The 22,131-nt window shown below is 42.5% G+C and overlaps 1 long non-coding RNA gene across 1 annotated transcript; it reads left to right on the top strand.

Moving 5' to 3' along the window:
* The first annotated feature begins 1,262 nt into the window (after nucleotides 1-1,262).
* On the top strand, nucleotides 1,263-20,948 carry LOC117517006. Its single transcript, XR_004562613.1, has 3 exons — nucleotides 1,263-1,427; nucleotides 19,451-19,459; nucleotides 20,938-20,948. It is a non-coding gene; the product is annotated as an uncharacterized LOC117517006 (long non-coding RNA).
* The last annotated feature ends 1,183 nt before the right edge of the window (nucleotides 20,949-22,131 follow it).

Raw genomic sequence — 22,131 nt, 5'->3', positions numbered from 1 at the left:
ATTGAGTGGTGTCGCATTGAAAATGTACTGTCTTTAGCCTCCAGTGTTACCGTCGCAGGGTACAGATGCGGGACCTGCAAAGAATTCAAATCATTAAAAAGATATATACCTCTCTCAGCGGCCACGGAGCTCTGTGGCTCCGATTACAGAGACCGTGCGGCGTTGCAGATTTTGCGGCAAGAAGTCTGTCCTTGCGGGCAACAGGTGTTACTGGCCGCTCCGCATCAAAACAGAGAACGGAGAAGAACGTCGCCCGCTGTCGATGTCGCCGCCGATCTCAGCATGCAGAGCTGTATCTCGCATTCATTGCAGCTTACTTTTGGATGTTGAAATCCGGATGTGTATAACAGTAACATTACTAACAGATAAAATCAGTTTCAATGCGGGATCGGACTGAAGGCTTTTTTTTTTTTTTTTTGATCAGACTGAAGGTGCAAGCACGTCGTCTTCTCCCCGACGTCATGGAAATGACCCGGATGTAAACTGTTTTCACGGAGGGCTAAATTTTAGCTGCAAATTTGTCATTTTTAAACGAAGATTTCTCCGCTGAATTACAAATTTGGGCTTACAGATTTACTTTACTGCATTCATAAGGGTCTTATAAATACATATCAGCTATTTCTTTCTGAGATCTGACCACATTTATTTCAATGCAGGTCTACTTTAAATATCAGACAAACCGAAAAAGAGGCGAGCTGAAAATACTTGAGAGTACTGACAGAGCAACGTGAGGCAGAATCCAGCCATGCACGGAGAGAGATCCTGTCTGTGTGTGTGTGTGTGTGTGTGTGGTGAGAAGCTGCAGAGATGTGTCTGTGTATGGAGGAGCAGGCGCTGTGTGTGACAATGGCCAATCAAAGCATTAAGACAGTCAGTTAGCCAATGAGAATTTTCCTTCAGCACGAGCACAGACATTGATGAGTTTTATTCAGATCATACTCGTGCTCGTCAAAAATGCTTTGACTTTGACAGGAAAGCAGGACAAACACCAAGTACTGTTGGAGAAGCTGATGCCACTGAAAACTTCAGCAGAAGCTCAGAAGACCGCTCTGAAAGAGCACAGCAACAGGCAGATCGACATTCTGTCCAAACAGCTGGAGAATCTGCAGGACAAACTGAATGTCATTTCTCAGTAGCAGACCACAGAGAACACATCTGCCAAGCAGAAGTCAAAGCTTGAGGAGAATGTGGATCTTTGAGCAGCTCTGCACAAGCAAGAAATCCCCAAAAAGGAGGAACAAAGTGCGTGTGCACTGGAGAAGACACTGAGGTCTGAATTTACAAAGCAGCTCACCTCAATCCAAGAGAAACAGAAAACATTGGAGCAAAATGTGAAGGAGGTGGAGAACACCATGGGGAAGCTCTCCACTGAGCTGAAGAAAAAAAAAGTGCTCCAGACTGAGATGGAACCCCTTTTGAAAGCAGTTGTTCATGTCAAAAAAGCGGAGGAGAAGGTGGAGGACTATGCCAAGAAAAAGATGAAGCAGCATGGCTCCAAAATGTCTCTAAATGCTGATGTTTCCCAGATGAGGAAAGAACCAGCTGAGGCAACACCATTCACAACCTCCAAAACCCTGACAATGACAGCAAAAGAGGAAAAACAGCTGTTTCAAGTTGAAAGTAAAAGATGATAATGCTGTTTTGTCATCGAGCTTTTACAGAACAAGTCCTGCAACCTCTTCCAAGGCCAAAAAAATTCAATCCAGGGCAGCATTGAAGACCTTTTGCACCTGGTTTGATGAGGGGTTGGAGGAGGAAGTGAAGCACCTTTGAAAGAAGTTGGTGAAAAGAACCATGCTGACCTGGACTTTGTAAATCCTTCTATGATGTTTTTTAGACTGTTTATTTATTTTGAATCTAATTAAAAACACTATGTAAAAGACAGAAAAAGCGTGTTTTCTATCTTCACCTTTATTCTGAACTGCAGTTGGTTCTCAACTTCGTGTTGGCAAATTATTGTATGGAAATTATACGAGGTCTGTCCATAAAGTATAGGTCCTTTTTATTTTTTTCAAAAACTATATGGATTTCATTCATATGTTTTTATGTCAGACATGCTTGAACCCTTGTGCGCATGCGTGAGTTTTTCCACGCCTGTCGGTGACGTCATTCGCCTGTGAGCACTCCTTGTGGGAGGAGTCGTCCAGCCCCTCGTCGGAATTCCTTTGTCTGAGAAGTTGCTGAGAGACTGGCGCTTTGTTTGATCAAAATTTTTTCTAAACCTGTGAGACACATCGAAGTGGACACGGTTCGAAAAATTAAGCTGGTTTTCAGTTAAAATTTTAACGGCTGATGAGAGATTTTGAGGTGATACTGTCGCTTTAAGGACTTCCAACACAGCGGGACGTCGCGCAGCGCTCTCAGGCGCCGTCGTCAGCCTGTTTCAAGCTGAAAACCTCCACATTTCAGGCTCTATTGATCCAGGACGTCGTGAGAGAACAGAGAAGTTTCATAAGAAGTCGGTTTCAGCATTTTATCCGGATATTCCATTGTTAAAGGAGATTTTTTTAATGAAAGACGTGCGGACGGGTCTGCGCGTCGGCTCGCAGCCGCCGCGACGCTCCGCCACAGGAAAAACACCTCTGTTGGAAGCCTTAAGGACAAGTTGGAACATGTCCAGCTGTTAAACAATTTCTCATATACTCACTCCACTGAAAGCCATCAAAAGCCGCCTGGATTTTACAAATGGTTATCAACCTGTGCCGCCGCACCGCGCCGGCTGCGTCCCGACGCGCGGACCCGTCCGCACGTCTTTCATTAAAAAAATCTCCTTTAACAGTGGAATATCCGGATAAAATGCTGAAACCGACTTCTTCTGAAACTTCTCTGTTCTCTCACGACATCCTGGATCAATAGAGCCTGAAATGTGGAGGTTTTAAGCTTGAAACAGGCTGACGAAGGCGCCTGAGAACGCTGCACGACGTCCCACTGTGTTGGAAGTCCTTAAAGCGACAGTATCACCTCAAAATCTCTCATCAGCCATTAAAATTTTCACTGAAAACCAGCTTAATTTTTCGAACCATGTCCACTTCGATGTGTCTCACAGGTTTAGAAAAAATTTTGATCAAACAAAGCGCCAGTCTCTCAGCAACTTCTCAGACAAAGGAATTCCGACGAGGGGCTGGATGACTCCTCCCACAAGGAGTGCTCACAGGCGAATGACGTCACCGACAGGCCTGGAAAAACTCACGCATGCGCACGAGGGTTCAAGCATGTCTGACATAAAAACATATGAATGAAATCCATATAGTTTTTGAAAAAAATAAAAAGGACCTATACTTTATGGACAGCCCTCGTATCTGTATTATATCTGATTTTGATGCTAAAAATATTCAATCTTAAAAATTGAAATTCAAACTCTGATGGCACAGATTTACTTCCATATTACTGCTTCCACCTCAAGTTTCTCAACCACAGATTAATGATACAAAGGTGATATATCAAAACTAACACATTTGGTGCAAACAGGAACTTGCATTCATGTATTTTACAGGGTACATACAAATGTGTTAAATGTCATGAAATGTGGTTCTTTGCCTCCTAATCAGTATTATAATGTAATCTAGTAGAAATTCTTTGTTACTGTACTTAAGTAGAATTTTGATGCATCTGCACTTCACTTCGTTATTTACATTTCTGGCGACTTTCACTTTTACTCCTGTAGTGTCTTCAGGAAACACGTAGTTAAACCACCAGAAGAAAGTTCACAGATGTATGTAGTTTATTCATTAAATTAGTTAATTTTTCTTTACTGGATGGTGAAAACTAACACATACATTACATTGTGTCAGTAAATGGATAATAGAAAAGCAAAAACAAAGTGCAGTCATCCTTTTAAACAATATTTTTTGTAAAATAATTTGTTAACATGGGTCTAAACACATTGATAAAACATTTCTAAAGCTTACAGCATTGCCTCTTTGACATCTCAGGGTGGATGGCAACAGATTACAGACTGATTGCATGCATCTCCATACCAGCTCTCGTGTGGCCTCTGTTCCACTGTTGCCAACTCCTCAGAAAGAAAAGTAGCTACTGACTGTCCTAAAAGTCACTCTAAATCACTAGATTACCTAATCATCTAATTTGCACATTATTTGCATCATATGACATCATAACATGTATGAAAAAAAACTCTTGTGGGAGAGACTACTGAACACTATCAACCTTTCACTATTGTCAGGTAATTTACATATTCATAAATGCAGAGTATTGAAAAGGAATTTACACAGACATGTTGCTGAATTTCAGTGGTGGGCACTGTTCAGCTAATCCGATAACCACTAATTATCAAAGATAATGTTTTTGTTGGCAGATTAGCTTTTCAGATAAGTTTTAAAACCATTATTGGACCAATTATCTTCTGATAAATTCAGTTCTGCTTTTGCTGGTAAAGTGACCAAAGTTTAACAGTCAAAAATGTTTGTAAACCCCAAAAATCAAACATTTTAATCCCTGTCAAGTGTGATCAGTGGTTTATGGCACACTGGCTGTTGCTTGCTGATGACATCATTAAGTGACTTGCTGGTCGACTCAGGGAGCATTGTGGGTAGTGTAGTTCAAGTTCACTTTGGACGTTACACTGTTACCTTCCTCTCGACACAAACAGAATTGACTAATTTTAATATTATTTTATTTTATTTCTTTGTGGCACGGGATAATTTAATCACCAAGACTCGGTGGGAGAGAGGAGATCTCACGGCACAGCTGTGAGGGACTTTTCTTTACCGTTTAGACACCGTTTTGGATAATCAGGATGCTTTATGTGGAATATTTTCTTCAGAATTTAATGAATCCCACTGAAACTAACAGGTAAGACTGCGACGGCCAATCTGCGTTAATGGATGTATTTCGGTTGTTTAAGCTGCAGGGTTCAAAGTGTGTGAAAAATGCAGCAGCTTTTACTTCATAAATGACGGTGTATATTATACAGAGATAAAACTGTGACTTATAATACTGTGTTTTACTGCTTTTGAAAGATGATGACAGTGTTTGGGGTTGTATTTTTTATTCACTCATTTTTCACGTGTTCTTTTTGTGTTTGTGATCCTTGAATTTACCCAGCAGCCCCTGCGGCGCTTAAAGTGAAACTGGTTTATCAGAAGCTGACACTGTAATGTGATGTGGCCGCATCCGAATCAGTGCTAAACATTATTGGTTATCTGTAATATAGATACATTTTTAGCAGTTTCTCGGTTTAGTGTCATAAAAGATAACTTTTCATTTATCGGATTAATGGTTATCGAAGATAACTTTTTGGTTCGCTGTGCCACTGCTGAATTTGAACAATAAGCTTTTAGGTACAGGCGGGCCTACGTCACTTCCACCACCATTTTGGATCACTGCTGAAAACAAACTGTGCGCGCACTCACAACCATTGTTGATATAGTCGTCTTTACCGCTGTTTATTCGCAAAGGCCTGCCGATTTGGTCATGCCAAATGCCGTATGAGTATGTGGAGAGCCTTGATAGGTGTGGAAAAGTTGCTGCAGTTAAAGTTGCTGCAGATAAAAAGCTCGTAGTTGGATCTCGGGAACGAGCTGACAACCTGCTGTGAGGCGAGCTGCCGTCTGTCCCAGCCCCTGCCTCTCTGCGCCCCCTCGATGCTCTTAGCTGAGTGTCGTGTGGGGTCCGAGGCATTTACTTTGAAAAAATTAGTGTTCAAAGCAGGGCCGGTCGCTTGAATACCCCAGCTAGGAATAATGGAATACGACTCCGTTTCTATTTTGTTGGCTTTCTTTCTCTGAAATAGGACCATGATTAAGAGGGACGGGCGGGGGCATTCATATTGTGCTACGAGAGCTGAAAGACGCAAGATGAAGGAAAGCAAAAGCATTTGCCAGAATGTTTTCATTAATCAAGAATGAAAGTCGGGGGTTCAATGACAGATACCATCGTAGTTCTAACCATAAACGATGCCATCTGGTGCCATTATTCCCATGACCATCCTCGTTTACTCGGCTGACAGCAGTCAGCCACATTTATCCCTTCAGTCGGGATTTTGTGGTGCTTTTGCAGCTCGAAAAAAAAATGCGCTTTTCGATCTTTTAACTTAGAGGTTTGTTCAGCTAACTGCAGCACACACGATTGTGGCATTCTTGGTGAAAACTGGTGTATATTAAATAGAAAAAAAAATGTGGCAGAACAATGTGAGCGCGATTGGCGTCAAGTAGGAAATGAGCGCGACAGCGCGTTCATAGACAAAAAGAAGATTCACTTTAACTGTGTGCGTGATGTTTTAAACTAGTGTGTGTGTACGTGTGTTAGTGCACGTGCAGTTTCAACACAAGGGCCTCAAAGACATCCGCCTCGGTGCCCCTAGTCGTCATACAAAGTTTGGTGTCAATCACTTGAGCGCTACGGGAGTTCACCCTGAACACAAATCGTGCCACATACATACATTGCCTTTTTTATATATAGATACAGTGACTGTTACTGTGGCCTTGTCCTTTGTTCGTTTACTGTTGATAAATTTGTTGAAATAAAGTTTTGAAAAAAAAATGTGGTAGAGACAAAAGAGTGAGTAAAGAACACCTTAATACAACCCCAATTGCAATGAAGTTGGGACATTGTGTGAAATGTAAATAAAAACAAAATACGATTTGCAAATCCTCTTTAACCTATATTCAATTGAATACACCACAAAGACAAGATATTTAATGTTCAAACTGATAAACTTTATTGTTTTTGTGCAAATATTTGCTCATTTTGAAATGGATGCCTGCAACACATTTCAAAAATGCTGGGACAGGGGCAACAAAAGACTGTGAAAATTGATGAATGCTCAAAAGAACACTTGTTTGGAACATTCCACAGATGAACAGGTTAATTGGAAACAGGCGAGTGTCATGATTGGGTATAAAAGAGCATCCCCAAAAGGCTCAGCCGTTCAACTCAAAGATGGGGTGAGGATCACCACTTTGTGAACTACTGCGTGAAAAAAATAGCCCAACAGTTTAAGAACAATGTTTCTCAACATTCAATTGCAAGGAATTTAGGGATTCCATCATTTACAGTTCATAATATAATCAGAAGATTCAGAGAATCTGGAGAACTTTCTACACGTAAGCGGCAAGGCCGAAAACCAACGTTGAATGCCCGTGACATTTGATCCCTCCTGCGGCACTGCATTAAAAACCAACATCATTGTGTAAAGGATCTTACCGCGTGGGCTCATGAACACTTCAGAAAACCTACCACAAAACCTACGTAAAACTCTACCATGCAAAGCGAAAGCCATACATCAACAACATCGCCGCCTTCTCTGGGCCTGAGCTCATTTGAAATAGACACACGCAAAGTGGAAAAGTGTGCTGTGGTCTGATGAGTCCACATTTCAAATTGTTTTTGAAATAATGGACGCCGTGTCCTCCGGACAAAAGAGGAAACAAACCATCCAGATTGTTACCAGCGCTAAGTTAAAAAAACGGCATTTGTGATGGTATGGGGGTCTGTTAGTGCCCATGGCATTGCAACTTACACATCTATGATGGCATCATCAATGCTGAAAGGTACATCCAGGTTTTGGAGCAAGACATGCTGCCATCCAAGCGACGTCTTTTTCAGGAACGTCCCTGCTTATTTCAGCAAGACAATGCCAAGCCACATTCTGCACGTCTCACAACAGCGTGGCTTTGTAGTAAAAGAGTGCGGGTACTTGACTGGCCTGCCTGCAGTCCAGACCTGTCACCCATTGAAAATGTGGGCCGCATTATGAAGCACAAAATACGACAACAGAGACCCCGGACTGTTGAACAACTGAAATCATACATCAAGCAAGAATGGGAAAGAATTTACAAAGCTTCAGCAATTAGTGTCCTCTGTTCCAAAATGCTTATTGAGTGTTGTTACAAGGAAAGGTGATGTAACACCATGGTAAACATACCACTGTCCCAGCTTCAATGGAACTGGAGTTGTGAAGCTGGAACATTGTGTAAAATGTAAATAAAAACAGAATACAATGATCTGCAAATCCTCTTCAACCATTATTCAATTGAATACCACAAAGACAAGATGTTTAATGTTCAAATTGATAAAATTTATTGTTTTTGTGCAAATATTTGCTCATTTTAAAATGGATGCCTGCAACACCTTTCAAAAAAGCTTGGACAGTGGTATGTTTACAACAGTGTTACATCACCTTTCCTTCTAACGACACTCAATAAGCATTTGGGAACTGAGGACACTCATTGTTGAAGCTTTGTAGGTGGAATTCTTTCCCATTCTTCCTTGAAGGACAACTTCAGTTGTTAAACAGTCCGGGGTCTCCATTGTCATATTTTGCACTTCATAATGCACCACACATTTTCAATGGGCGACAGGTCTGGACTGCAGGCAGGCCATTCTAGTACCCGCACTCTTTTACTACAAAGCCGTGCTGTTGTAACACATGCAGAATGTGGCTTGGCATTGTCTTGCTGAAATAAGCAGGGACGTCCCTGAAAAAGACATTGCTTGGATGGCAGCATGTGTTGCTCCAAAACCTGGATGTACCTTTCAGCATTGATGGTGCCATCACAGATGTGTAAGTTGCCCATGCCATGGGGACTAACACATCCCCATACCATAACAGATGCTGGGTTTTGAACTTTGTACTGGTAACAATCTGGATGGTCTTTTTCCTCTATTTTCCACGATGTCCATGATTTCCAAAAACAATATGAAATGTGGACTCAGACCACAGCACACTTTTCCACTTTGTGTCTGTCCATTTCAAATGAGCTCAGGCCCAGAGAAGGCGGCAGGGTTTCTGGATGTTGTTGATGTATGGCTTTCACTTTGCATGGTAGAGTTTTAACTTGCACTTGTAGATGTAGCGATGAACTGTGTTAACTGACAATGGTTTCCTGAAGTGTCCCTGAGCTCACGTGGTAAGTACTTGTACACAATGATGTATGTTTTTAATGCAGTGCTGTCTGAAGGATTGAAGGTCACGGGCATTCAATGTTGGTTTTCAGCCTTGTCGCTTACATGTAGAAAGTTCTCAAGATTCTCTGAATCTTCTGATTATATTATGGACTGTAGATGATGGAATTCCTAAATTCTTTGCAAATGAATGTTGAGAAACATTGTACTTAAACTGTTGGACTATTTTTTCACACAGTTGTTCACAAAGTGGTGATCCTCACCCCATCTTTGCTTGTGAATGGCTGATCCTTTTGGGGATACTCCTTTAATACCCAATCATGACACGCACCTGTTTCTAATTAGGTGTTCTTTGAGCATTCAACTTTTCGAGTCTTTTGCTGCCCCGCCCCAACTTTTCTGAAATATGTTGCAGACATCCACTTCAAAATGAGCAAAAATTTGCACAAAAACAAAAAAAAGTGTACAGTAGTGTTCAGAATAATAGTAGTGCTATGTGACTAAAAAGACTAATTCAGGTTTTGAGTATATTTCTTATTGTTACATGGCAAACAAGGTACCAGTAGATTCTCACAAATCCAACAAGACCAAGCATTCATGATATACATACTCTTAAAGCTATGAAATTGGGCTATTAGTAAAAAAAAAAAAGTAGAAAAGGGGGTGTTCACAATAATAGTAGTGTGAGTTTGTCAATTTGTGGAACAAACAGGTGTGAATCAGGTGTCCCCTATTTAAGGATGAAGCCAGCACCTGTTGAACATGCTTTTCTCTTTGAAAGCCTGTGGAAAATGGAACGTTCAAGACATTGTTCAGAAGAACAGTGTAGTTTGATTAAGAAGTTGATTACAGAGGGGAAAACGTATACGCAGGTGCAAAAAATTATAGGGTGTTCGTCTACAATGATCTCCAATGCTTTAAAATAGACCAAAAAAAAAAAAAAACAGACGCGTGGAAGAAAATGGAAAACAACCATCAAAATGGATAGAAGAATAACCAGAATGGCAAAGGCTCACCCACTGATCAGCTCCAGGATGATCAAAGACAGTTTGGAGTTACCTTTAAGTGCTGTGACAGTTAGAAGATGCCTGTGTGAAGCTAATTTATTTGCAAGAATCCCCCGCAAAGTCCCTCTGTTAAATTAAAGACATGCAGAAGAGGTTACAATTTGCCAAAGAACACATCAACTAGCCTAAAGAGAAATGGAGGAATATTTTGTGGACTGATGAGAGTAAAATTGTTCTTTTTGGGTCCAAGTTTGTGAGTGAGTTTGTGAGACGACCCCCAAACTCTGAATGCAAGCCACAGTTCACAGTGAAGACAGTGAAGCATGGTGGTGCAAGCATCATGATATGGGCATATTTCTCCTACTATGGTGTTGGGCCTATATATCGCATACCAGGTATCATGGATCAGTTTGGATATGTCAGTATACTTGAAGAGGTCATGTTGCCTTATGCTGAAGAGGACCTGCCCTTGAAATGGGTGTTTCAACAAGACAATGACCCCAAGCACACTAGTAAATGACCAAAATCTTAGTTCAAAACCAACAAAATTATTGCCTCACAGATGTGAAGAAATAATGGAAAACTGGTTATACAACTAAATACTAGTTTAGTGATTCACAGGATTGCTAAAAAAGCAGTTTGAACATAACAGTTTTGAGTTTGTAGCGTCAACAGCAGATGCTACTATTATTGTGAACCCCCCCCCCCCCTCTGCTTTTTTACTAATAGCCCAATTTCATAGCCTTAAGAGTGTGCGTATCATGAATGCTTGGTCTTGTTGGATTTGTGAGAATCTACTGGTACCTTGTTTTCCATGTAACAAGAAATATACTCAAAACCTGGATTCATCTTTTTAGTCACATAGCACTACTATTTTTTCTTAACACTACTGTATGTTTCAACATTAAATATCTTGTCTTTTTGGTGTATTCAATTGAATATTGGTTGAAGAGGTTTTGCAAATCATTGTATTCTGTTTTTATTTACATTTTACATAACGCCCCAACTTCACTGGAATTAGGGTTGCATTTAGAACTACAAATAAACTTGATTCTTGGTTTGTTTATTTATTTTGCAATTAAAATTGGTTGTCACTTCTTAAAATAAAATAACTTAAGGCAAGGGCTTCTCAAAGTTTGGAGACTTATTAGTCAAAGTCAACAAAAGACTGAGTCCAAGTGAAGTTTGAAGTACAATGTGGGAACAGCCACGGAGGCATCGTGCGTACATGTTTGAACGTGGAGGATGTAGATTTACCTCCGCTCAGTGCTTTGCAATAGGGCAATGTGGCATTGCAGCTGTAGTGGATTTAAGGGGACCTGCTGCCGCTCAGTGAGAAGAGTAGATCACTATGTGTTTTCACTATTGAGTCGCCAAACACCAGAAAAGTCTCCAGTGATGCCAGGAAAGTTAGCTAATTTGTCACTATTCGCTTTTGAGAAAATAAGTCCTCAAGAGGGTTTGAAAGTCACCAGATTTAGCGAGAAAGTCACCAAGTGGGCAACACTGCTCTGTTCACCACCTAGTGGGCGGAACCAGAAGGGGGTATGCATCATCATGTGTGCAGATGAGATGAGCTCGTATCAGTCAGATGAGGACAGAAGATAAAAGGGGCAGCTGAATGGTTCACCAAGGCCGTAGAAATTCTTCTGGAGAAAAACAGCGGGGCGTTTTGACCTTCACAGGCTGATAAGCCTGACATGTTTAGGGTTGAGCAGAGAAAATACATTTTCAGCTCATCTGAGCAATAAAATCCAATTTACGAGTATTCCCTGGTCTCCGACATCTTCCTTTGTAAGGCGAACATTTGCTCCGAGATGTTGTCCAACTTATGTCTGAGTTCAAGGGGTAATGCAGTCTGAGAATGTGTCACCTTGCCCAACTCATTAATCATGATGGACAGTGAGGAGTCGTGGTTCTGGTCACCGCCGTTTTGCCGGCAATTCTCCAGCAGGTCAGGGCAGCACATAAACTAATAAGTACCAGCCCTCCTACAATAAAACCAAATATAAATAAATCTTGGACGTCCTCCACAGAGAGTGGCACCAAGCACGTAACACACCATTCCTCCCAGGCGTCAAAAACATAGCCCGCACGGTAGGTTTCATCTGGGCATGCAGGGTCCCCCAGCCCTGATTTTCTTGTTGAAAAAAATGGTGTAAATTGCATTCAGAGACCAGCTGTGAAATAATTGTCACTTGCTGACCAAAATGGATGAGAGCAGTGACACAATCATTTTGAGAAGAACAGGAAATGAAGACACTCTCACCTTTACAATCAAAATAATGGACTTAAAGACGGCTAATGATACTGAAGAAAGAGTAAGGACATTTCAGCAGACCACAGAAGAAGGTTTGGAAAAAGTCAGCAATCTTTTCGGTGATCTGCAAGAGGACCTCCGTAAGGTCAAGCAGCAAACCGAACGTCTTCAGGAAGACTTCCAAAAGCACTGCCAAGGGTGTAGAAAAGAACTGATGGAGAGTCTGACACAAGCTGTGGAAGGCCGTTTGATGGAACGCTTCCAAAAGGTCATTGTTGACAAGACTGTGCACAATAACAGGAATTCCTTGGTGGAGCAAGTGGACATGCAGCAGCGCATAATGGAGTCTTTGACAGCAAAGCTGGACAAACAGCAAGTACTGTTGGAGAAGAAATTATGGAGCTGCAGGCTCCCCAGCCAGTCTTGAAGGAGAACTGAAATCCTGGTGCATATGGTACTGGAGCCGGAACCAGGTGGGACGCACAGAGCCGAGAACAGGAAGTAGGAGAACGGAGGTGAGAGGAGGTGAGTGACTGCACTTGTAACACTGAAGTATTTAACAACAGACAGGTCACTGAAGGCTTAAAACAGGAATGTTCATAGTTCTGGGAATAATGTTCACTGTCTAGGAAATAAGGTTTGCTCTTCTGGAATCCTTCACAGTTGATGAAAACAGTTCTTGGAGATAGTTCTTGGTACGAGTTCTTGGAACAGTTCTTAGTCATGTACAGTCACAAACAGGAGCAGGGTGAGATAGGAGATCTCGTAGTCAGGGTTTAAGTAGTCCGCTGTTGATGTGCCGCTCATGCACATCAGGTGTGTGGCATTTTGGCAGTGATGAGCAGCAGGTGTTCCTCGGCTCTGAGTGCGCCATCTGGGGGAAAAACTCACAAACTACACATAAGGTTAAAAACACAGGGTAGGGAGGTGAACAAAGGCAGCCCATGACAGAGGGCTTGATTTAAGATCCCAAAGAAGATGATGGACATCATATTTTAACATAGGAATGAGTTCAGTTTACATCTGAAAGTGAGCAGTACCACTGTAAGGCATAATTGCTTTGTGGTGTGCAGACAACAGTAATCCACGTTAAGGCCATTGATGAAACACACAGACCTGGAATTGACAGATTGTTGGGTAATAGTGGAGGAACACATTACAATACTTGTGCAGCCCTGATAGCCAAAAAAAAACAAGTCTTGGTGGGGCTGGTGTGCCAATAGATTTCCTTGCCTAGTCCAGTACAGGCATCCAAATAAACAGTCGGAAAATTACTACAATTCCAGAATAATCATTTCATGTCCTTCTCAAAATCAGCAGTTTCACAGATAAAGTTAACCATTTACAGCTATATTAGGCCTCATTTATACTTTGGAAAGGAACAGTATCAAATACAACACTCAAGTTCTTCAGCAAGGAACATTTCAGCATTTGACACTAATTACACACATAGTACACCAAACTGTACTGCACCGTCACTATAGTCAACCAAACAGATCATAGATTTCACAATGACGCCCCGTTAACAGAATAGAAAATATCACCAAATTTAGACTCTTCCAAAATATGGAAAAAATTTTCAATTGACAAAAGAACATTATGTACATACTACAATGTTTCACACCACCTTCCAAAAAAAGAGAGGGGGAGAGAGAAAGAGTGTGTGTGTGAGAGAGAGAAAATTAAGGTAATATTCTGCATGAACATTACTGAGTGGAATGGAGGCAAAATAAAGAAGCTAGAATAACTTAAATAATTTGGCTAACTAATAATACCAAAATTTTTAAATTAAATTTGTTAAAATTAATTAACACTGCAGAGGACAAAGCAAATTAAGTATACAAAACCACTCAAATGCTTTGCTCAACTTGAGTTAGTCTGACAATAAGTGGCTGAGTTAGAATTTCTTAAAAAGCAAAAAAAAAACCAAAAAAAACATGCAAATTGCTATTTTAGGTTTTTTTTTAAACTGAGCAAATCATTTGTTTTAGACTGTGAAATACTCCAAAGAATATTTCACTTCTGTGGGCTGATCCTCATTACATGTAAACTGAAATCAAAATGCCAGCATGACTGCAGCTTTGACCACTGTTACAAACAGCCCCGGCCTCCCCTAACCGTTATAACTGGTCCCCTATACCAATAAAGATCACAGTTTTGACCCCCTAAAACAAACAAACAAACATCACTCATTCGTTTTATCTTAAATTTTCATCCTCATTTCACACCAGGCGCAACATTCGGGAATAAATCCTAACGGCTCGTCAGCTCACCTGGACTGGATCCAAAGTCGAGTCAGTCCGCAGCTGAAAACCTCCGAGGACATAAGGAGCAGGAGGCGCAGCAATCGTAAAGTCCCAAAGTTCTTCAACTTACTCCAGCAAAACATACGGAGACAAAAAAATATATATATAACTAAAACGTCGGTGGGGTTTCTGTTTCCGCCAAAAACAGCAGCACTTTGATAAATCCACGGGCGAACCAAGCCATTAAATTTGGCGATGCTGATTGGCCAAATAGTTATTAATCTGCTTAGCAACAGAATTGGTCATTTTGCTGCACTTAAAGGGCGGATGAGTGAGCGCCCAAAAGAGAAATGATACATTCTCTGCTTCTGACAGTGGAAATGTTGTTTTAATAATTCAGATTACATGTAGGCACATACTATTAAGTAAAACTGACATTGATATTACTTTAAAAATATATATATTTTCTCATTTTCCCCTCCACATGGGGGGGGGGGGGGGGGGATTAAACAGAATGAAACGTCCTGAATATCAAACTGAAATTATATTCATGACATATTCCTCTGCTAAAATATGATGACCTTTTCCTGCATGCACACATACAATTCTCGTACTCCTTCAGGTAACACATGATAAAAGCATCACGGGCTGATACAAACTCTGTGTACTATGAATAAAGATGACTGCCTTATACAACTTCCTTGTGACTTCATTATAACAGTACTTATACTAATCAATCACAAATATTTTCTTGATCAACAAAAAATTTCGATCATCTCTATTCCTATTGGTTGTGGAGATATAGCAGAAATGTGGGTTTTTAGATCATATTTTTGTTGACACTGACCTTAACCTTTGTTTGATTCTCTCCAAAGGATAATCATCTGGAGATATCAGTCCAAGTAACTTTCCCACCAGGTTTGGTGAAAATCTGTAAAGCCATTTTTTTAATATCATGTTGAGACACACACACAAATGACAAATTACAATACTTTGGTTTTGCTTCGACACTGGTGTGCACAGTAATAACATTACCATATTAATATGTAGCCATGCCTGATCAACCCCCTGCCGAACATAAACCATAGTAGTGAATTGTAAATCACCATTAAACAAAACATAGGCAAACACTGGAAAAATACAAAACTTCCCTTTCCTGCTTCACCTCAGGGAGCTTTGGTGGTCCCTGATCACTTTTGTGCTCTGACAGGTTGCTGGTATTCAGTGAACTTGTCAGAAAATCTCTCACTTGTTTCTGTTTTCTCACTACCACTGCACTGTACAAATGCTGTCTTCTGATTCAAAGGGATGACGAGTGTGATGTGATGAGCTGAGTTCATGTTAGGCAAATAACATCCTCATCCTGAGTGAAGATGGTAAATCCACCTCCACTGTGCCCACCTGGTGTGCGCTCTCGATTGTAAATAGAACATGGACACACCTTGAAAGCATTTGCACCACTCCACGCCAACTGTTTAGTGCCCACCATCAAGATATAGGACACTGGTTGTGGTGTGACCAGTGAGAGTGATGGAAGTGGCACTCTCACTGCTGTACACGTAGAAAGAATCAAACGTCCTCTCTAATTAGCAGGGCTGTCTGTGGAGGCACTAATGCACCTCGCTATTAGCATGTTTCTCCTGGTTGCCACAGGCTGTGCCGTACCACCGCACTGTTTGGTATGTCAAAAAGCATATCAGTCACGGCACCCCATGGCCCGTGTGCTTATGGGTTGCTGAGAGAAACAAGTGAGAGTGTAAGAGCAGTAAGTGCATCACTGAGTGTGTTCTTACAGTCAGCTGAGTTTTATCCTTTTGGAATAAGGGCATGTTTCAGGGGTGAGGTTGTTTCAGTTGGCTGTCATTTATACATGGACTTTCAGTTAAAGGTTACAATGAGGTTTTAAGATTACTGAAGCGAGGCAAAAGCTGTGGGGCAGAGCGGCAGCACAAAAGAACAACCAGAGTCCTATGTATTCCAATTAACACATTTAGGGTTGAAAATAAAAGATTAAAACCCTGCGACAGACTGGCATCCTGTGCAGGGTGCACCCTGTGACTGCTCCAGACCCCCTGTGACCCTTGTTTGGAGCAAGCAGGTATGGAAAATGAATGAATGAATAAAAGATCAATGTGATAAGAATGTTTGTGCATGCATTCTGCTCTGTGCACCCTTGATCCCATCAGATCTCTTAAGAAGAGCAGGTCCTATTTAGTACCTAGTTGGAGACCAATCTGGAATATCAGAACCTTTGTCCATGTACTACTGGATTTCAGTTCATTCTAATTAAGGGTTACAGGGTTGGGGATGGGGAGCTGGAGGCTGTCCCAGCAGTCACTGGGCAAGAGGTGGGATACACCTTGGACAGGCTGCCAGTCTATTGCATAGCCAACACATAGACAGACAGAATCATTCATATTGTCACTCCTGCACGCTTGCATGTCTTTGGACATGGGAGGAAGCTTGATGGAACCCACACTAGCAAGGAGAGCATGCACACCCCACACCGAAAGGCAGGAATCAAACCTGGGACGTGTACACATTTCCACATCAGAGCCCACATGTCTATTTTGCTGTGGGACAGAGCAGCAGCGGTGATGAGGATGTAACAGAGGCACGACTTGGCAGGCAGGGTAAGACCTTGGCCCTTAAATAGCCTATCCAATTTGTTTAGTGAATTGTGTTAATTCAATTTCACTTTATTTACAACTGGCTGGGGTACCCAGTGCTGTCCGGGTTAACCTGTTTTAGACATAAGCCAAATGCCAATGATTTTAATCAAAACAATTGCCCAACATTTGTTTTTGTAATGCTGATGTCTTATAAATATAATAGTTAATGGGCTAAAGTTTGTCCAGCGGAACTATAAGAGGTGGACTCCCCAAACTAAGTGTAAATACTTGGTTAAAAGACAAACACATTTGAAGTCCTTCATGCAGACTTTGTTTTGCAATCAAATTTATAACAAAATTACACACAAAAAGGTAACAGTAAATGTAAACATCAATGAATCAAAATTGAGGTAGTGGTGTATTTCACTGTTTTTACATTGCAATTTTACATAAAATGAATGTATTCAGACACGAAGGCAAACTGGGTTGTACAAGACAGTCAGGTGCTTAACAGTTGAGAACATAAAGTAGCTGAAGAAAGGGATTAAATAAAGAGAGATGGCCAACACATATACAGGGCTGGAAATTTGAATCTGCCTGATCATACCCACAACCTCAGCCTAAGCATGTTGTTGTTTTGCTGAGTGTGCTGTAGAAAGGGATCAAATAAACAGAGATGGCCAACACACATACAGGGCTGGAAATGTGAATCTCCCCAGCCGGCTATTTTGGGGGTAATTTTCAATTCAACTTTTTAAAAAATGGTACCACTTTGTTCCCCATGTCATGAGGATTCAGAATATATATAGTTTTTAGGACTACATATTATAGTTTGGGAGTTTATCCCGGACAGACAGAAGTGGCAGCATGAAAAGCACATGGTACAACACTGTATGGTTGTACATAAATGGCTATTTTGAGGGTAATTTTCAGTTCAGCTTTTAAAAAAATTGTACCAGTTTGTTCCCCCTGTCATGAAGATTCAGAATATACAGTTGTGCTCAAACATTTACATACCCTGGCAGAATGTTTGCTTTTTTTTTTTGGCTATTTTTAAGAGAATATGAATGACAACACAAAAACTTTTTTTTTCACTCATGGTTAGTGGTTGGGTGAAGCCATTTATTGTCAAACAACTGTGTTTCCTCTTTTTAAATCAAAATGACAAGAGAAGTACCCAAATTAACCTGATCAAATGTTTACATACCCCTGTTTTTAATACTGTATATTGCCCCCTTAACATCAATGACAGCTTGGAGTCTTTTGTGATGGTTGTGGACGAGGGTCTCTGATGGTAAAGCTGCTACTGAATATGTTTCAGACTTTATTTTTATCAATTACAAAGAAATATAAACAATATGGCACTCTATGCTAAATCTGCATGGAGTAGACAGTTCTCAAAAACGGAGTGACTGTGCAAGAAATAGAAGAGTGAGGAAAGCTGCCAAGACACCCAGACAACCCAAAAGAAGTTATGGGCTTATGTGGCTGTGATTGTAGACTCACTAACCATGAGTGAAGAAAAAGTTTTTGTGTTGTCATTCATATTCTCTTAAAAATTCTGCTAGGGTATGTAAACTTTTGAGCACAACGGTAAGCTTTCATCTCTGTGAAGGTCACTTAAAGGGGCCGTTCTTGTCCCAATACAACTATTACTGGCTAACCTGCTGAGATTGATTAGTCACAAATTGATTGATGAAAGAGTGAGAGAGCTGCAGAGGAAGAACGCAAAGGAGCTGGTCTGTCTGTAAAAAAAACAAACAACAACAAAAAAAAAAAACATGAAAAAAGCCCAGAGAGAGCAAGACTGTAGAAGAGAACTGTATTGGTGAGAATGGAGGGTCTGAGGAGGCTTTCAGCAGAAGAAAATAAAAATCCCCTTAAGTTTTTCAACACCATCACCAAAACCCTTAATCCAACACTCTTCCCTCCTCATGCCCTCCTTCCTCTTACTACTCCCACCTCCTATTATTTTTCATCTGTGTTACTTTCTTCTGAAAAATGCCCCAAGGCTAGGCACTCTCCTGGGTGGCTCACCCCGGAGCAGGAGTCATGTTCCTCGCACGCTGGTAATAATTTGGGCCTGCTGAAAGAACCGAGGCTTTTAGAGGGATCGACCCCCACACCGCTCCGCCTCCTTCTTCGCCTCCTCCTTGTCTTACTGCGTCTGTATCAAAGTCATCAACCCTTCTCGCACGCTGCTGCTGCACGCGCCTCCATGTGCCGCCTCCACTTCTTCGTTGCTCTTCCTGGAGCATCTCAAAATAATCCTGCCCCGACCCTTTCCTCTTCCCTTTGTTCCCACAGCTGCCAATCAAAAAGCGCAGCTGCAGCCACCTGATGTGCAGCACTTCCAAAGATCTTCTAAGGATAGAGAGAACATGAACGATAAGTAACAAGAGGCAGCTAATTGTCTGTGCAAAGAGAAATAGGACAAGAAAAACATAAACCTGATGATAGAAGGAAACAGTGAAAGATATTTGGTGGAAAAAAAGGATGTTCTATTTCATTCCTCCTGACCGCCAGAGGGCGGTGCTTTAGCACCTGGATAACTACATGTGTGCAGCACAGAGGTCGAGAATATATACCAACAAAGTCACACCATTGAATGTGACCTGGGTGACGTCGCTGGTTGTCTTTATATACCAGACACACCCAGCGCTCGCTTCTTTTCTACATTCTCGCATTCTCAGAGGTTGAGAACGCATTTAGCTGCGATTGCCGCTCTCGCTTGTAGCCTCGCAACCCACCTTCGGTTGGAGCTACGTGCACTGCACACGTCCTCCAGAGGCTTCGAGACACGGCTTCACCGTTTTTTGTATTCTTTGACGCCTATCGTGAGTACACCTTCCTAAACGCCGAGTGCACGCCTTGCCGCTGCCCTGCTGGATATTTTCCTCTGTGCACATTAGCTGTGTTGTTTCGATGAAAACTGGCTATTTGTTTAGTTGTGTTGCTAACCCCGTTAACTACGTGGTAGTGTGTGTATCAGAACCAGTATAGTGTACTGTGTTGGGCTTGCCGTGAGTGTTTTCCACTCCTTGAAGTACTTTGTCTGCACTGCCGCCATTTGCTAAGTTTAACAGCTCCGCTAGCAGCTAGTGTTGTCGTCGTTGCTCTAAGTGACTTAGCACTTGGGCTGTGAGTTTTTTCGGCTGTGTGCATCGTGTTATTACTGTGGCTGTGAGTGTTTCACGCTCCGGGCCTTGTATTAGCTTTTACATTGTGAGTGTTTCAAGCTCCGTGCCTCGTGCCGAGTCTGCGGCTGGAGTGCTTCACGCTTCGTGCCTCGTGTCGAGTCTGCGGCTGTGAGTGCTTCATGCTCCGTGCCTCGTGTCAAGCCGACGGCTATGAGTGCTTCACGCTCCATGCCTCGTGTCAAGCCGACGGCTGTGAGTGCTTCACGCTCCGTGCCTCGTGTCAAGGCGACGGCTGTGAGTGCTTCACGCTCCGTGCCTCGTGTCAAGCCGACGGCTGTGAGTGCTTCACGCTCCGTGCCTCGTGTCAAGCCGACGGCTGTGAGTGCTTCACGCTCCGTGCCTCGTGTTACTATTTACACTGCGTGTGATTCACGCTTTGTCTTTCCATTTGTAACCATCAGGGCTTGCGTTAGCCATCTGCACGCAGTCCACAATGTTGACAGGGCCTTTGTTGCATGGCTGTAGTACCTATTTGACTCCCTTGAGCCCAGATGATGGACATATGTTTTGCCCCTCCTGTCTTGGGATCGGACACCTGAGGGAAGCCCTGACTGGTGATGCCTGCCTTAATTGTGCCAGCATGCCACTGGCAGAGAGATCTGCTAGACTTGCGGCATTGGAAAGTGGAATATCTAGTGCGACTTTGACCCAAAGCGCCGTAAACGCCCACATGCAGGAGCCCCTTCTGCTAAGAAGGTTACTCATGACCATGCTTTGGCTGAAAAGGTCGAAACGTTGACTTCTGAGTTTGCTCAGATTAAGTCCTTGCTTCTGAATCTACAGCCTAAGGATGCAGTGACAGTTCCTGCTGTCCCTAATGAGGCTGATCAGACCAATGTAGTTACTCAGCAGGAGGACGATGTTGTGTCTATTGCTGCAACTGATTCCTTGTACATGACAAGTGATATAAACTGTGTGGAGGATGAGAATGAGAGGAGTCTTTCTCCAAGCCATTCATTAGTGGGCTCTCATACCTCCGAGGCAGAGTCCATGCGCAAACTGAACCTGGACTATCCTTTGTCAAGCAAGCTGTTCAGTTGACTTTATCCAGGCTTGGGGTCGACAATCCCCCTGTGGAAACCACCACTTCAAGTGCCTTTTTCAAAGTCACTCAGAAGCTTGAGTTCAACGTTCCAGTTTCACAACCATATATCAAGGAGCTCCACCGATGTTGGGCGGACCCCAAATCATTGACCCATCTATCACAGGACTGCAGAGCCCTTAGCTCTATGTGTGATTCAGCGCAGTATGGTCTGAACCGTATGCCCACCGTTGACAGCATTATTGCGAACCTGGTTGTGGCTCCAGCTGATGCTGCTCGGCCGGATGCCCGCTGCCCACGCCCTCAGTGTAGGGTCACTGATGACCTCCTCACCAAAAGCTATGACATAGGTGCTCTCATCGGTCGCCTAGGCAACTCACTGTCCCATTTAGCCCTTGCCCTCTCAAAGTCTTTGAGGGAGGCAGAGGTTGATGATGCTACGCAAAGTCTTAGTGATGCCTCACTCCAAACCTTTGCTTATATGTCCAGAGAGCTTGGCAGACTGATGTCAACCCTTACCATCACTAGACGTCAGGTGTGGCTTGCGCAGTCCCCCCTTTCCGAATCCTGCAGAGGCACACTCCGTTCGCTGCCGGTTCTTCCAGGCCAAGTATTTGGACCTGCGGCCCAACAAACTTTAGAGCGTGCTGTCGAGGCTAGTAAATCTCAGCAACAGTTTGTTGACCTACACCGGTCTTCCAGACCTCAGCCAGTCAGACGTGCTACAGCTTTTCACTCTACATCCAGGCTTCCGCCGACTCCCAGAGCTGCACGTGCTTTTGCAGTTGAGGGCCAGCTCTCCCAGCAGCCTGCCTTTCGTGAGCCTACCGGCAGACCCCCGAGAACTGAACGGTTTCGCAGAGCTTCCAGTAATCACACCCAGAGGTCCTCAGGGATGC

The sequence above is a fragment of the Thalassophryne amazonica genome, chromosome 9 (assembly GCF_902500255.1).
Source record: "Thalassophryne amazonica chromosome 9, fThaAma1.1, whole genome shotgun sequence".
Taxonomy (NCBI): Eukaryota; Metazoa; Chordata; class Actinopteri; order Batrachoidiformes; family Batrachoididae; genus Thalassophryne; species Thalassophryne amazonica.
This window is presented reverse-complemented; position numbering and strand designations above follow the sequence as displayed.